Raw genomic sequence first — 17809 nt, 5'->3', positions numbered from 1 at the left:
CACGACGGGTGCCACATTTGGAGCAGGATCTGCTAACCATTCCGGAGCAACTGAGATCACCCCTAGTTTTTGATTGGGGTACGTGTTGTTATTCTTTAGTTTTCTATGTTGTGTCATGAGTACTATTGTTTGTTTGTTTGTCTTTTTCATTTTTAGCCATGGCATTGTCAATGTATTTTCGATCTATGAGTTTGACTGTCCCTCTGGTATCTTTCGTCCCTTTTTTATGCATCAAGTTTCGTTCTATGTTTTTGAAATAAACAAACTATACTGTTGTCAGGTCATTAAAGATTGCATATTTTGGCTTTAAAATTGATTCACCTATATGGTCTTTGCATCGGAACTAAACACATTTATTTTAAAAACAGTTGTTGGCATGACACGGGTTATGTTCTACTCATATATTTCATGATAGTATGATACTAAACCCCTAACGGGAGGGATGGTGCCTGATATTCATATGATGAAGACATAATCTTTCAATCAGTTTAATTGAGGTCTGGAGCTGGCATGTCAGTTAACTGCTAGTAGTCTGTTGTTATTTATATATTATTGTCATTTTAAATATTTTCCTTTGTTACATCTTCTGACATCGGACTCGGATTTCTCTTGAACTGAATTGTAATGTGCGTATTGTTATGCGTTTACTTTTCTACATTGGAAAGAGGTATAAGAGGAGGGTTGAGATCTCATCAACATGTTAAACCCCGCCGCAATTTTGCGTCTTTCCCAAGTCAGGAGCCTCTGGCCTTTGTAAGTCTTGTATGATTTTTAGTTTTAGTTTCTTGTGTATACTTCGGAGTTTAGTATGACGTCCATTATCACTGTACTAGTATACATATTTTTAAGGGGCCACCTGAAGGACGTCTCCGGGTGCGGCAGTTTCGCGCTACATTGAGGACCCATTGGTGGCCTTCGATTATTGTCTACTCTATGGTCGGGTAGTTGTCGCTTTGACACATTCACCATTTCCTTTCTCAATTTTAAGGTATAGAATGCATTTCAATTATACGTTTTAAAAGGTTGAATTAACGAATAACATCTGCATGTGCATCTGTCAATATCGGCAATCATCGGGTGAATTCGCTACGAAGGTACGAAATCGGACGAGTTGTGACGAATGCTGCATCTTTATGTTTGATAAGAACTTTACATTCTATAATGGTCATGATACAACGGATGGTCAATTTCGCAGATATTTGTAAATGAATGATGTGCTTTCATTTTAAAGCACATTGACTTTGAATATTAAAAGGGTCAGGTATATGAAGTAATTAGTGAAAATAACATTGCAAAAATTATAGAGGTCGAAACTCTCTCGAAATTTTCTACTTTAAGTCTAAATATTTTGTCATTTCAAAAGGAATTACTATCCTGTATGATAATGCTTGTGTTGTATCTAATGTATCTTTATCATTTACCAGAAAATTTACTTATTTTCAATAATCAACAGGTTTGAAAAAGACAACACGATAATAATTGAATACTTTAACAAAATGATTTTTCCCAAGTTGAAACTGATTCTTCATTAATAAATAATTATGTCAACTTATTGCAATACTATTGGTTGCATTATAATGAAAGAATTTATATCACATACTAGACTAAATACACCTCTTATTTAATATTACGTGTTACAAATTAAAAGATTTGAGATAAAGTCAGTGTCACAATAGTCATTAAAGATAAAGATATTATGCATTCGTTTAATTGTCCTCGGTAAAAAAAGAAAAACCATGCACTTGTATTATTATTAGTCAAAAATTTGAAAAACACTTATCAGAACTTCGATATTCTTAAAATGTGTTTAATAAAACTGCAAAATCGTAAATCTCGCTATTGACAATAGGTCTTTGAATTATGCTGGGGATTTCAATATTCAGTAACATATTATTCTACAATAACATTTATTTCATTATCCAATAATGAACATGTTAGTACGTTAGTTACCAAATCCTGCAACTTATCGTTGATAACTATTTACACCACTGGGTCTATGCCACTGCTGGTAAACGTTTCGTACCCGAGGGTTTCACCAGCCTAGTAGTCAGCACTTGAATATCAATTATATGGTCCTTCATATAAATAACTGTTTGCAAAAATATAAATTATTCGAAATACTACGGATTTTCATTCCACAAGAATAGATTACCTTATCCGTATTTGGCTCAATTTATTGGGGCATGTTGGGTCCTTAATGCCCTTAAACGTTATACTTGTTTGGCTTTCTGACTTTTTTTTTCTGAGCGTCACTATTGAGTTTTACGAAGACGAAAGGCGCGTCTGACGTAACAAATTATAAGCTTTGTACCTTTGGTAACTATTATCACATATAATCAAGTTTAAAAGAACAAAATGTTTTATAATTGATTTTGTTGTGTAAATTATATCTGTTAACGTTTCGTGTATCTGGTCTCTCATGAGTACATATTTTTGTATTGCATACGTTTTCTCTGTTGGTTTATATGTTATTTTGTTATTATGAACTGTTTGAATATGGATAGACTGATAGATTCAATTAAATATAAAATCATGAACCTTAGTATTCAATAAGTAAAAACATGTATTCTTTTCAGGATTTTTTATTTTATTTTGAGAAAGTTTCAACCGAATATGAAAAATGATCTTCACAAATAGTGTGACATGTTATAATGTTAATATATGTATTGATTAATAATGAAATAAGTGATTGTATGTTAATTATTGTAATTATTTTCAAAAATGAATTATATAATGAATGATGTATTATTTTTACAATACGCTCTAAAATTAGTGCTGTCATCATTTTTTATATTTGTTTCTCATTCTACTTTTAGCAGATTCATCCCTTACCTAACCAGTTAATCATTTTATTTTTCTCAGCGTGTGTGGTTAATTTTATCTAAGTTCTTCATTGGTCAAATTTAAATGATGATATCAAATTTTCTTGCATTCTTCTGAATTTCCTATTGTTACATCACAAAACAAGGGCTACCATGCTTCAAAGTGTTTTAGAAATAGAAAGAAAACGGATGATTTCCGGATTAAATGGGGGGAAATGCAAATTGTTTTAGCATTATCAAAGAAACATATTCTACAACCAAATATCTTGCATTACGATATTTCCCCACTATCGAGCTTCGTGTTTTAGATTTGAAAATTAAAAAACCTCGAGTTGAGAAATTTCGTATCACACTCGATGTAGTGATAGAATTTTAAACATAAAATAACTACTTATTGTAAGTTTGACTGTTATTTTATTATTCAAGTAGCAGACATTGCAAGATAAGAAACATTTAACAATCCAATCCAAAGGCAAACTGCAGATCACAAAAATGAGAGAAAAGTAGAAGAAAAAGTTATATCTCATATCTTCATGCCATACCCTAAATTTTTTTGCCGATTAATGTGAGACATTTTACATCGAAGTCGTGACCGAGGTTATACTGAGTATGAATCGGCATTGCTATTAGACGTTTCTCGATGTTTTGTACATCCAATATTTATATATTCATTTTTGATGTTTCTGTTATGGTTTCGGTTGGATAATGTGTAACGTCTTATCTTTTTAAGGCCAAATAATCATAAAAAAAGCTTTTCAAAACTATTATTGTCATGAAAGATGTGTGAATTATTATTGGGAAAATTATAAAATACAGTTCGAAATTGCATGTTCGTTGCGCGAGTGCGACACAGTTTGTGATCTTCTGGGTGTCTGTCGTTAATAGAAGATGTTCGTTGTTCTTGCGTGTTATTGTATTTATGTCACAAAGTTTTGTCCTTTTAGCGATATATTCTAATATTTTCATATAAGCGGTAAGTTTGGCTAGTAATAAAAACCAGTTCAACCCACCATTTTTCTTAAAATGTTCAAGACCTGGCCAGGAAAGAAATATTGCAGTTGCTATCAAATAGTTCGTTTCTATGTATGTTGGCGTTTGTTCTTGTTGCGCTTCAATGTTCCAGTTGGGTTTTTTTGCTCTTAAAGTCGATGTTTTCCCCTCGGTTTAAGTTTGTAACCTGGATTTTTTTTCAATCTTTTTATGACTTTTGAACACCGGTAGACTACTGTTGCATTCATTTATGTAAACAAACATGTCTTATTTGGAATATGCAAGAAAAAATGGTATGTTAATGTTAACATAAATGAGTTTAGTTTAAGCTGATAGGCAATTTATTAACTTTACTTTAAAATACCCATATCCTTAGTGATTGATATAATCTTTCATGCAGTTCATGTTAAGTTATGAGCATAGAAAACTCTAGAGGAGAGAACGGAATAAAAGATAATACCAATACGTTTCAGAAAACAAAATATGGACTACTATGCACAAGAGATCACTGGATATAGTGTCCAATTGTTGCTTATATAACTACTCTGCAGCTCATAAAGAAGCATTATAATCACAATTATTGTCATCTGTGTAGCCAACTGTGTTTCGTGAACATGATCCCATGGTAATTCTTGTGTTTTTCCAATGTTGTCTCATGTTCATCAAACCAAAATGCATACATTTCCATTCACAATTTTATGTAATACCAATATCAAAATATAAATATAAAAACATACCCACATTTTGTTACTTATGGGTGGACGAGGGAGAAACTCATAAACCCAAACAGTCCATATGTATTGCCTGACCAAACATGGCCTTAAACCAACCACCACTTTGATATTGAAAGAATGAGGACATATCACATGTACTTCCGCAAAAGATATCACCCAGTGAGGTTATACCCCATGATTGATATAATCTTGCATCCAGTTCATGTTAAGTTATAGGCATAGCAAACTCTATAGTCCATACAGCATATTTGCAGGCCAATCTCAAATTGTAACTAGCAAGGCTTTCCATAAAGGAATAGTATTCCCAATACTCAAAACAAAACTATCTTCAACACTTTTATTAAGTATTATTCCTTTTAAATTACTTTACAACGCTACTAAACATGTCAAGATACGTGTACACAGTTCTTTATAAATAGTTTCATAATTCAATAAATTTTCATGATTTTGACCACATACAAACTTTTAAAAGTTGCGTTAAGGCAATGAACTCATTTCAAAATGAACATTGTCATTATTTGAATAAAATCTTCAGTATTTGGAAAGCTTGTTGTAAGCAAAGGGACTTCACCTCCAAGTGTAAACTATGCTGACTTGTCTCTTTCTTTCAAACACACTCTTTGCGTCCTAATCAAGAGCATCAACAATTGTCCACTTGATTCTTCACAACTCTGCCGAAAAGATATTAATCAATAACAACTTGTTCATTTGTACTTAAGACAGCATTAGTCATACTTTGAAAAGGAAAACATCCCTTTACCTACAATCTACGAGGAAAACCACTAGGGAATCAGTGTCCCTCGAATTGTAGACAAAGAAATTTAAAGTAAAAAATTTAACCATACATAGAATTTTAGTATACAAAATCATTCGACATCATATTTATCAAATAAAACAAAACAAAAAAATTGCAACCATTATTTAATCTCCCATGACAAACAGATTACTGAAACATATTTGAACACATCAATGGAATTATATACACATCCAATGGTAAACATCATAAAATTACGGACAAATTATTAGAAATACTTTTCAATATGTTCATTTGAACATAAAGCTGCTTCCATCACATATTTAATTTTAACATAGTACCTTGCCCCATATTGGTATATTCTACCTTTCTCAACACAGGCAAACATGATTTAGTGTTATTTCAATATTTTTACCATTCATTTAAAAAAAAGAAAAAGGTTGTTCGAACTCATTGACATGAATTATCGTGCGATGTCATCATTAATCAGCTTGTCTAAGCTGTTGGTAACACCATCAGAAAACAAAAACATTCTATTCAATTCTGTGTAAAATCAAACAGACCGAAGAACGCGGACCTCGACGAAAACATCTTATAATTCAATACACATCACTCCGGTAAGCAACAACAATACCTAGTGACATGTCACACTTAATTATTTCACTTTCGCAATATTTCTATTCTTTTCTAACAACATCTTTAAAGAGCATTTTCTAGTATTCCACATTCCAAATTAAAAGACAAATTGAAAGAGTTGGAATTGCTTTGCTTCGTAAAAAAGAATGGCCAACGTAGATACAAGTATCTTGTCTTAGGGAGGGATAAATCCTACTTTGTAAAGGATCATTCTGATTCGAACAAAAAATTCTCTGAAACTGATATTATCAAGATACTTGATTTCTTGATTGACAACATATTTGTTACGTTCGGAGGACGTGTTTTTCAACAGACTGTCGGCATTCCAATGGGAACAAACTGTGCCCCTCTACTTGCCGACTTGTTTCTTTATTATTATGAGGCTGACTTCATGCAGGAACTTCTTAGGAAGAAAGATAAGAAGTTAGGACTATCCTTTAACTCTACTTTTCGCTATATAGATGATGTTCTTTCACTAAATAATTCAAAATTTGGTGACTATGTGGAACACATCTATCCAATCGAGCTAGAGATAAAGGATACTACTGATACAGTTAAGTCGGCCTCATATCTTGACTTACATCTAGAAATTGACAATGAGGGTCGGTTGAAAACAAAACTTAACGACAAAAGAGATGATTTCAGCTTTCCAATTGTGAACTTTCCATTTCTAAGTAGCAACATTCCAGCAGCACCTGCATACGGGGTATATATCTCCCAATTGATACGATATTCCCGTGCTTGCTTGAGGGTTGCTGCTCACAAGGAAGCTATTAAACCAAGAGTTCCAAATGGTGAAGTTGAAATCATCCCTTCGTAAATTTTACGGACGCAATCACGAGTTGGTTGACCGTTATGGAATAACCGTATCACAAATGATATCGGATATGTTCCTTACATCGTAACTACAATGCCCTTCCCTTTCCTGAATGTGACCTACCTAATCAGACTATTTACCGGATTTGTTATCACTTAAGCAACACGACGGGTGCCACATGTGGAGCAGGATCTGCTTACCCTTCCGGAGCACCTGAGATCACCCCTAGTTTTTTGGTGGGGTTCGTGTTGTTTATTCTTTAGTTTTCTATGTTGTGTCGTGTGTGCTGCTGTTTGTTTGTCTTTTTCATTTTTAGCCATGGCGTTGTCAGTTTGCTTTAGATTTATGAGTTTGACTGTCCCTTTGGTATCTTTCGTCCCTCTTTTCTATCAGTATGTACGATGTAATAATCAGTGAAACGTTCACAACACTCAAAAGTTACAAAAGAAATTGTTAACCTTATAAACAATTTATTATTCTCCTTTCAAAAAATCTACAGGTCTCCAAAATGCCCAGAGCCCCCACTTCCACATAATAAATTATGTAGGGACAGCACTTTGCCCTGAGTTTAACCGGCGCACGGTTTAACAAATATCTGACCACCTGGGTTGATAATAACTACCCAAGGTCTATATCCCAATACATTTTGCAACCAAGGTCAAACATTACCACCTAGTTCTATGAATTAAGAAGCCACCAAGGCGAATATAAGTGACCGCCAAGGTCTTAAAGCCCCCAAGGCTAGTATTTTTGATTTAATGTTGCCACCAAGGCAAATGTAAAAAATTATGAAAAAATGACCACCTAGGTATATTGCCAACCAGACATAAATAAATGACCACCTAGATCTATTGCCACCAAGGCATATATGAATGACCACCTAGGTCTATTGCCACCGAGGCATATACAAATGAACACCTGGATCTATTGCCACCAAGGCATATATGAATGACCACCAAGGCTGTATTGTTAAAAGTCTTGTAAAAGTTAAAGAATATAATTACTCTGCCCTCAACACGTGGAGCACGACCATCCCACAGCTTGGATATTGAAAGAATGAGGATGTATCACATGTACTTCCACCAAAGATATCAACCAATGAGGTTTATAAACATCAATAAAACAAATATAATCTGTTTCATTATTAACCTTTTTATGTATCTAGAAGCTAGTCACATTTTCAGAAAAAGATGTTAGACACAAATTGTTTATAACCTCTTAGTACGCTTAATGTGTTGTGATAGGGTGAATTTCACTTAAGATCAAAATATTTTACTAAATATTAAGTAGACATGAGAATTTTAAAAGCTTAACATAAGATTGTATGTTAACTATATGTATCTTTCGGCTTTTGTCCTTATGTCATGCCGCAGTCTCCTTTACATTTACGCAACAAATATTCTTATATGCATAAACATGAATGACTAACGTCAAGTTCTATATTTAATATAAAATATGATATTTTATAGATCCTCTTTTCGATACAGGCTTCCTTGTTATTGTATACTATGCGTGAATGTTATAAAATGTAGCTCCATTTTATGCATATGTCCCTATCATATTTCAGTTTTTGGGATTAGCTTTCTTGCGATATAGTTGCATAATTTATGTATGGCTTTCAGAATCTTGATATGCATTATAAATATATATCCGTTGATACAGAACGTGTATAATATCTCAAGATGTCTTTTTCTGTTCAATATTTTAAGATTTTTAAATCTTGGAAATAAAGTTTTAAAAATTATGAAGAATTCAAGAATTTTTTTTACAACAGAAACTTGACAAAGAATCTAGATTATATGATATATCAAGCTATTCTGGACAAAACGAGTGTTTGGACCATATAAATATACTCATACGGTCCTGAACATATCTTCTGTCACCATGATTTTACACAAAAGTCTTATTCTGAGTTAGGTAATCACTGTAATTGTTATCTATACATAAATAAGTAGTTTAATTATTTCCAGATCAAAGGTCAGAAGAATGAACACTAAATTAAATCTCATTTATTTTATAAAACATTCTGTTTTACAATTGTTACATTTTACAGTGTTGCTTAGCAATAAGATAAAAGCACCAATGAATGTCGTTGATCCAATAAAGAAAAATCCGTCAGCATATGCATTATATTCATCTTTAAACACACCTGAAGTATAAAGTGTATAGTGACAGAACAAATATCTAATTAAGTAGACCTTGTAATGGACAGTTGGTTTATTGAAGGCCACTCACTACTTGAGTTCATTCGGAGTAAGAGAAGTCCGGTGTAATTATACTATTAAATAAACTCATCATAGATACCAGGACTAAATTTAATATATACGCCAGACGCGCGTTTCGTCTACAATCGAATCCAAAAAAGTTAAAAATGCCAATTAAAGTACAATTAAGGGTAGAAAATTTTTCAATGCAATATTTTTGACATTTCTAACTGTATAAACTGCCCAAGGTTGCAAATTTTCTGAATGTTTCATTATCAGTTTACAAATAATAAAAGAAAAGAAAATGTATATCTTACACCAAAGTTGAAGGGCTTATACAACCAAATAATTTATAACTTTATCAAAAGCTAACAAACATAATGCAAATCTGTAAAACTATAAAAGAAACACGCGTTATCATATTTTTATGGACGCCATGTCAAAAACTCTATACTACAAAAAAATACTATTTACTTTGCATAAAAATTATTGAAAAAAAATTAGAATGTAAGGATATTTCTTCTGGAAGAATGTTGGAGTATAACATTTCCGCATTTTATATTTTGAAACTTATGAAGCGAAAACATAAAGACATCTTGAGATAGCATGTACGTTTTTATCAACGTATTGATATCTGTAATGCATATCGAGACATGCAAAGAATCTGAAAGGCGTAAATAAATTACGCAGCTATTTGGAAATAAAGCTAACCCCAGAAACTGAAATATTATAGGAACATATGTATAAAAACGAAGCTGCATTATTCACCATGAACACATGGAATACAATAAACTAAGCCTGCATCTATGAATTGAGGTCAATTAGTCATGATAATGCACACAAGAATTTCTGTTGCGTAAATGTCAAGTAGACTGCGGCTTGGAAAAGGGACAAAGCTTACAGATGCATATAGTTAAGCATTTAAAAATCTCATGTCTACTAATCAGTAAAATATTTCGATCTTTAATGAAATACAAAGTTTCACAACACATTTGGCGTACCTAGAGTTTATAAAACATTTGTGCCGTAAATCTTTTCTGGAAATGTGACCATATTTTAGATACATTAAATTGATAAATAATGCAACAGATAATTGAATGTTTTTTAAGAAAAAGGGTTTATTTTCATAAGCAAATTTAATACATTGTCTTTCAGATTGAACTAAACTCATTTATGTTAGCAGTAACATACTATGTTTTCTTGTAAATTCAAATAAACCCAATAAGACATGTGTGTTAACATAAATAAAGGCAAGAGTAGTATACCGGTGTCCAAACGTCATAAGTTGATTGCGAGAAAAAAATTCAAGGTTACAAACTAAAACTAAGGGAAACACAACACATATATATATGGAAAACAAAGGAAAAAACGGAACACTAAGTGCAACAAAAACAAACGCCAACATATATAGAAACGAACTTTTTGATAACAACTGCATATTTTTTTCCGAACCTGGTACAGGACATTTTGAGAAATAGTGGTGGCTTGAAACTGGTATTTTAGCTAGCCCAACTTCCGCTTATGCAACAATGTTAACAAATATCGCTATAAGGACAACACTATGTGACAGAAATACTGCTCAATCACACGCAAGAACACTAATCACAGAGAAATGCATAAACAAAAAATATAATAGTCGATACACTATGCAAACTGCAGAACAACAACAAACATCTTCTATCAACGATAGACACCACAGGAAACTACACACAGTGACGCACTTGCGTTACGAACATGCATTCTAGAATTTTTTATCCGTATTTCATTCCAATATTGAAGTTATGACTATTGCTCTGATTATACCTCCAGAGAGTTTTTCTCCACCAGCAGAAGTATAGACTCAGTGGTCGTAATAACAATAACGGTATCAAATTCACTGCACCAGATGTATACTTCGACAATTTATGTTCCTTAAGTGATACTGGAGGCCAAAATGATTAAACATGCATATCTTACTCAAAAGTTGAAGAGCTTATAAAACTAAATTCTATATACCTATATCAAAAGCTAACAAACGCAAAGCAAATTTGTAAAACTGAAAAAGCAACATATGACATTTTCGTAGTCGACATGTCAAAGACTCTATACTGCAAAAAAACATTATTTACTTTGCAATAACGTTATTATCTAAAAGAACAATTAAAGGGTATATTTCTACTGGAAGAATGTGTGAGTCTCACGTTTCGACATATTATTTTGTAACAGAAAGTGAACAGAAAAAGACGTCTTGAGATATTATACACGTTCTTTATCAACGGATAGATATTCATAATGCATATCAAGATCAAGATTATGATCATAAATAAAGTATGCAGCTATATCGCAAGAAAGCTAATCCCAAAAACTGAAATATGATAGGGACTAATGCATAACATGGAGCTACATTATTTAACATTCACGCATAGTATACAAGAAACAAAGAAGCCTGTATCGAAAAGAGGATCTATACACTATCATATTTTATATTAAATATAGAACTTGACGTCAATCATTCATGTTTATGCGCATAAGGATATTTGTTGCGTAAATGTAAGGGAGACTGCGGCCTGAAATAAGGACAAAAGCTTAAAGACCCTTATGAAACTGAATTGTTTGCCGCAAACTTGCAGCAGACTTGTTGCAAGCTTGCGGCAAACAAAAAGTTTGCAGGAACACAGAAAATAGTGTTTGCAGATGTTTGCCGCTAGCTGCAAACTTCCGGCAAACATTGCTGCAAGCTTGCGGCAAGTTTGCAGAAACATCAATGTTGGCCGTAAGATTGCCAGAAAGTTTCAAATAATAAAGAATGTTTGCCGCAAGATTGCAGAAAACTTTGACCATTCAATATGTTTGCCGCAAGATTGCAGAAAACTTTGACCATTATATATGTTTGCCAGAACATTGCCGGAATTACACAATATTGACTGGGCATGCCTAGTTGGCACTTCCTGGATGCTAACAATTTGAAATTGTGGCTAGGTCATGTTGGTTGTGTTTGGAAATGCATTTCACATATAAGAGATCAAGGAGGCATTTTGGTTCAATAATATGGGATAATCAGTATGTAATTGTGTAAGTACAAATGATTTATAGAACTGCATGTTTTAATAAAATAATTAATGTTATCATCATACATGATTGAGTAAGTAACTATATATACATGTATGTGTGATTAAAAAACTTAAGCTATTATAAGTTTTCAATTTGTTACTGATGTACTGCACCATCATGATCATGTTTATTAAGGTTAAGTTAAATTCTGTAATGCAATTATACCTAGCTTTATACTCAATACATCTTGAGATTTTTACCTTTTTCAGTTTTTAATACAGGTATATTATATATAATTATGTCATTTGAGAATGACTCCTGCCACTTTTTCAAAACTCAAATGCATGTATGTATTTCCTCACATCTCACGAGTTTGCAGGAATTCTTTCAATGGCTGTTTGTATAAAGACAGGAATTGACTTTTTAAAAATGTTGCTGTGTAATTTGAAAGAGATAAATTGAATGTGTCTACACACATGACATTTGTATATGTGTAGTTCCTGCAATGTTTGCTGCAATGTTTGCCGCAGGACTTATTTTTCGGTAAGGGGATACATATAGTTAACATACAATCGTATGTTAAGCTTTTAAAATTCTCATTTCTACTTAATATTCAGTAAAATATTTCAATCTTAAGTGAAATCCACAGTATCACAACACGTTTAGCGTACTAAGAGTTTATAAACAATTTGTGTTTTACATCTTTTTCAATAGACAACTTTCGAGATCGATTCATTTCCGTCAAAACTCTGGTTTTAGTAAACATCATTAGTGCGTTTATTGGCGTCTTCACTTCCGTTCCAATGTTGAGCGAATGGTTGGAAAACTATAATGCCATATTACACGCATTATCCGGCAAATTAAATGTTCACATGTGACAATCAGCACCGCTGTCATTAATTAATATCTATAAATCATTTATCAACTGAATTTGTCAAGTCATAGATTAACTAAAGGTAATGTATTCGGGTTATGACCTCTTTCAAGTGACTGCTTAAACATACTTGTATCAAACAGTCCTGTCACATGAGGTGGAAACAACATTTCTGTATTCTTAATTTATTTTTTCCTTTTTGCTCTATACTTTATACTTTTTGTTAACTATTCTCTATTCTATATATTTTCGCACCTTAATTCTTTATCCCCCGCCCCTTTTAAGCTTTATATCTACCCATTAAACCCTCATCCTGTAACATAAGATAGGGATAAAATAGCTTTTGCGCTGATGATAATTTGGATCAGACTAAACTGTTTTAGGTTAGATTATAATTTTTCGTATTTGTATGTAGACATGATTTATAACTAGGTTATAATGTATCAAATTTATATAAAGACATGCTCAATTACAATTTTTTTTCTTTGAAATTGGAATTTGTACGGAAAAGGGTATTATTTGTCAGCTAATAACGTGTAAACGACTTGGCTACATACTTCGCTATTCTAGTGGTGTACATGTACAACAGTTTTTTTAATGTAAGTGTAACAGTAAATTTGGTCCAGTAGTAAAATTTGTCCTCCAGACTTTTTTTCCTAGTTTATCAAGTCCATGTCCATGATTTTACTAGGAATATAAGTCCTAGGACAAATGTTCCTAGGAAAATAAGTCCATAGCTGGTAAATTATGTCTGGCACTTGTTTTCCTAGGAAAAATTGTCCCAAGACTTGTTTTTCCTATAGTTTTATTATATCATAAAATATATTTAAAATAGATGAAAAAAATGCTAGAAAAGATTAGAAAATTTCCTTATTTTTTTCCAATTAAAATGAAGGACGTTTCCTTTATAACCTAATTAAAACATGAACATTGAGTTCCCATTGCTTATAACACATTTTCCTTTTATTATAAAAGACATGGAAATTTTTACCTAGGAATACTAATGACATAGACTTGATTTCCTAGGAACATTAGTCTGGGGACATAAATTTATTTAAAAAATTGATACACAACTCTTTAACAATATTAAAACATGTTACATTTATATTCACCTTTTAAAATTAAGGGCATGGACATTTTAACCTAGAACTATTAATGTCATGGACATTATTTCCTAGGAAAATTAGTCTGGAGACATATTTTATTTAACAGATTGATACACAACTTTTTCGTTTTGTCTTCAGCAATATTAAAACATATTACATTCATATTCACCTTTTAAAATTAAGGGCATGGACATTGTTAACTTAGGACTATTAATGACATGGGCATGATTTTCTAGGAAAATTAGTCTGGGGACATGAATTTTATCAAAAATATAACTAGTTGTAGTTGCAACTCTTAAACATTACTAAAACATAACATTTAAATGTCCATTGTTTAAATGTAATTGAATTTATTATATGATTTTAAAGGACATGATTACCTAGGAAAATTAGTCTGGGGACATATATTACTAACATCGGACTAAATATACTAGTAAATTCTGTAACCATGGACTTTTTATACTAGTAATGTTTGTCGGCCCAGACATATTTTACCAGGACAAATTTATCACTTACATAAGCAAATAAAATGTTGAAATAATAAATAGATCACACAGAAGACTTCAAAGTAAAACATTCTCTAGGAACGCACTTAAAATATAAAGATAATAAGATTACTTATTTGCACCTGTCCGAAGTCAGGAATCTCTTGTTCAGTAGTTGTCGTTTGTTGATGTGTTTCATAAGTGTTTCTCGTTTTTCGGGGTTTTTTTTATACATATTAGATGGTTGATTTTCCCGTTTGAATGGTTTCACACAATTCAATTTTGGGACCATTTATGGTTCGGTGTGAGCCAAACTCCGTGTTGAAGAATCTACTTTGACCTATAATGGTTTACTTTTTAAATTGTGACATGGATGGAGAGTTGTCTCTTTGGCACTCATACCACATCTTTTTATATCTATGATCAATTAAGCTGAAGGAATAGATGTCAATTCATGATTCATTTTTCTTCTTTTTTTAATGTTTTAATATAAGATTGTTTAAATAAAGTTAAATTAGTAGGGGTTTCTATTTTATACACATTACCAAGTACAGCATTCGATTCAAATTGTCTTGTCATATCTTATTTTCATTTATTGTATTATAGAAATAAATCAAGCTATCAATTGAGGAACTGTTTAGCGCACGCAAACATCATAATACGTATACGGTGTGACTTCAGGTACATATAGCAATACATTGTGTTTATCTTCAACTGTACTTGTCTATTGTTAAGTGAAGCTGCGGTTTAAAGAAGCCAACATTTCGGATACATTTGTATGTAAAAAAAAGTTTATTAACAAAACAATTTTCACACTTGATGAAAATAAAAAATGTAAAAAAAAGTTTATTGACAAAACAATTTTCACACTTGATGAAAATAAATCTTAACAGAAGTTTAATTTTGTAAATCCTTTTTTCACCATTTTGGCGTGTTAAACAATGTTTTAAATAAGATATAAGGCTCTTATAGTCCATTCTGTGTAATATTGAACCAATATGTTACAAAATTGACTATTATCAACGTATATCCTTTACTTACAGTAGAGATCAGCAACAGGTTTAACTTCACATTATATTTCAACGACGTTGTGTTAACTTACCATATTTTGACAACAGTGTTAGAACTAGCGATAAATGGAACAACCGGGCCTAGATAGATTTGTCAAATCGAGTACGCAAAATTAAATTGAATCTTTAATTGATCAATTTAATTTACAGACATTACAGATTATATGATCAATACAATTATAAATCTTTTTCTGAGCACACGATCAACACTTTAACAATCCTATAAAATTATAAAAAGGAAGCATTCGGTTCTTATTATTACTTTTGTCATACTACAACGATGAAATTAAAAGTCATATTCCGTTTTTTTTTGTTTATTTCTATGTATTGTTTTAACATAACGCGCATTGCTTGTGCTGTCATAGCTGTTGTATCTTATACATAAAAAAATTGATATTGAAATTCCTCGCAGATGTTGGAAGTCATTTCAAATAACGAATTTTATTGAAACATTCATGCAATGTAATTATATTAGTTTTATTAATTAATATATCCTGTGATCCTTTGCTTTCTGTCGGAAAGGTAAGATGAAAAATACAAGATTGTCAATAAATTGTACAAAAGTCACATGGATAATATATTTTAAAAAACAAAAAACAAAAATATTTTTTACATACAAGTGTGGAAATTCTAATATACTCATATTTCATTACTTTATTTACACAAGTAAACCACATAACCCTTGGATACACAAAGTACGCACATTCAGTTGTGATATTATACAAATATAGCCTGAAAGAAGTATATTGACTGAGGACGATATATCCTGTATTGACCTCATACAAAGGCTATATTTGTTACATTATTTATTTTTGACCATATTTGTACAAAAATGTATCAAAATCGTCATTTAGGTTTGTTGGATTTTTAAAGATATGACATTGTCTCCTTGACAATAACAACATATTAGATGTTATTTCATTTACTTTTTTTTTTGGACATATTATGTATTTGAATATTTTTTTCGTCAAATAATCGATCACAGATATCATGTGTTTCAAACGTTAAACAATATCCTAAAATTCATTACATGACGTCACAAAGTATATTGGTTTTTAGATATTCTAAAAATAACCGTGCAATATGCTTTTTGCAGGTCAATATGCGGTTTGCTATCCGCCGTTTTCTCTCTACCTTCGAAAATATAGTTTAACATGTGACTATCAAACGAATCAAATTTGTTAAAATATACGAATTAATAATATTAACTGTGAATTTTATTTAAGGTTGAAATACGTTAAATTTTAAAAACACAGAAACAGAGTGATAGTTGACATAATTATCAATATTCCAATCTTCTATTGATAACGATACTAAAATTTCACCTATATGTATCTTTCAGCTTTTTTCCTTATTCTACGTTGCTGTTTCATTTACTTTTACGCAACATACATTATTATCTCCGTAAGCATAGAACGAATGACGTCAACTTCGAGACGAAATATCACTTTTTATAGATCCTCTTTTCGATACAGGATACAGAATTATATTACGGATTACAAATGTGTCGAGGTTTCTGATTGGATAACAACACAGAGATGTCAGTATATATTCAGGAAACTGCCGGGGTATATACGACGTTTTTATCCCCAATTGGAACCCCAAAAACGTCATCATAACACCGGTTACTATGTGACGTAGTCATAAGTCATCAGACTGTCAGAGGTTCACAGAGGGAAAATAATGACGTGCTTTAGTCAATAATACATTTTTGATACAAAATCACGCAATTAACACTTTTGATACTTTAATTTGATGTTAAAAGTGTTATTATAAATTATTACATACACGATAAAATTATGTTCACAGCAAATTAGAAAATCCTTCACGTATGCCGAACATATCAGGTTGGGTTTTTCAATATGTATGTGTTGTCAACAAATACCTGCACTGGAAAATAACATTAAGTCAGGGGTAATCCGTAATATATGTGTAATTCAGGTCTCAGAAAGGGTATATACTGTGACATTCCCGGCTTAGGGCTTATATCCCCTTCGCCTTCGGCTCAGGGGATATAAACTCTAAGCCGGGAATGTCACAGTATATACCCTGTCTGAGACCTGAATAACATATAATATGCGGATTTCAAAACTTGACGGTTGGAAGCTTGACATACGTTTTACATTCATATCCATTGTTAAAGAACGTATATAATATCTCAACTTTCTTTTTGTGTTCGCTTCCTAACTTGAGATCATTGAAGTTAGAAATTTTAGAATTGATCATTCTATCAGTAGAATTATCATTACATCCTTTTTTTGAATATTCACGTTAATGCAAAATAAAT

Source organism: Mytilus edulis, chromosome 2 (genome assembly GCF_963676685.1).
Source record: "Mytilus edulis chromosome 2, xbMytEdul2.2, whole genome shotgun sequence".
NCBI classification, from domain to species: Eukaryota; Metazoa; Mollusca; class Bivalvia; order Mytilida; family Mytilidae; genus Mytilus; species Mytilus edulis.
Note: the sequence above shows the minus strand (reverse complement) of the source record.